Here is a 1,377-nt window from a genome sequence, read left to right on the forward strand (position 1 = left end):
CCTCCTTTCCCTCCTTTCCCTTACCAGAGCACCCGTCCTTTGCAACTAGAGCTAGAGGGCCACCAAAGTTTCTCTTCATTTGCATAACTTGGGACTCTTGGCTTTTGAGAGATCCAAACAAATCTGCCAGAGTCCATGTTTCCAAATCAAGGATGGCCTTCATGGACATAGTGATGTTCATCCATTCAGCCCCAAGGCTTTTCAAGAAAAGCGAGCTGTTCTCCTCTGCTGTTCTCGGGATGCCATACCTCTTACAGTTACTTATTAACGTGTTTAGTCTCGTGTATGTATCCGATAGAGACTCGCCCTCTTTGGCCTTGAAACTGTAGTACTCATCGATGCAGATAGAACGATTGTTCTTTAGCATTTTCCTTCCACCTTCGATTTGCTTTTCCAGTTCTGCCCAGATCTCCATGGACAGTTGACAGTGATCAATACATTTGAAGATATCATTAGGAATTGCCATGATCAATAAACGTTTACATTTGTTCCCCAAATCGACGATAATCTTGTSYTCGTCGCTCCAGTTTGCTTCAGGACGTGGTTCGTAGTGCTCAGGTATTTCAGGTGTGGTTCCAGTTGCTGGAACTCTAGGAATTAGATTCATTGGGACGTAGGGAGGGTTGTACAGGAACTCACAGATTCTAGGATGAATTCCTTCGAGAAAGTTCACCATTCGAACTTTCCACTGTGGGTATTCTTCGCGAATGAGAGTGGGAGGTTTGGACTGTGAGCCAGTACTCATGAAGGATGTATTGGCTATATTTGCCATTGAAAGATGAAGAATCAAAAGAAAAGTGAAGAATATTGATAGAACAGTGAAAACAGGGTAACCTGGTGAGGAAGGTGATTGTGTGTTCTTGAGCGAATAATGATGAATACCAAGAACAGAATAAATCAAATTAAAATTTGATTCCTGCTCTGATACCAATTGTAGGATCGATTAACTATATTTCTTGGTAAAGATTACTTACTTGGATGATCTGTTGACAGAGATAATGCAGCGGAAATGATTTGAATCAACTCAAGTAGAAATCAATAAGACCACAGATGAAGATTAATGATGAACACAAGAGAGAGCTTCAAATGGTTTTCAATAGAATGAAAATGTTGACAATTACAATACTGAAGCACACTGAAATACAAGGGCCTACGCTGCTATTTATATAAACAAGTAACCGTTTCCTAACATGACCTAAAAGTAAATTAATCTAAGCCGTTCAATCAAAACAGATTACAGACAAGAACACGTGATAAGCACGAGCARCWAATAAAMCWAAGTAAAACAGCTAAAGAAGATCTATACAGAAGACATGCTGCAGAACCTCTGTGAGACACGACAGAGGTTCTGTCGTCTTTGACTTGTAGCAATGTCTT

The sequence above is a fragment of the Cynara cardunculus genome (assembly GCF_001531365.2).
Source record: "Cynara cardunculus var. scolymus isolate 2C chromosome LG 3, CcrdV1, whole genome shotgun sequence".
Lineage (NCBI taxonomy): Eukaryota > Viridiplantae > Streptophyta > Magnoliopsida > Asterales > Asteraceae > Cynara > Cynara cardunculus.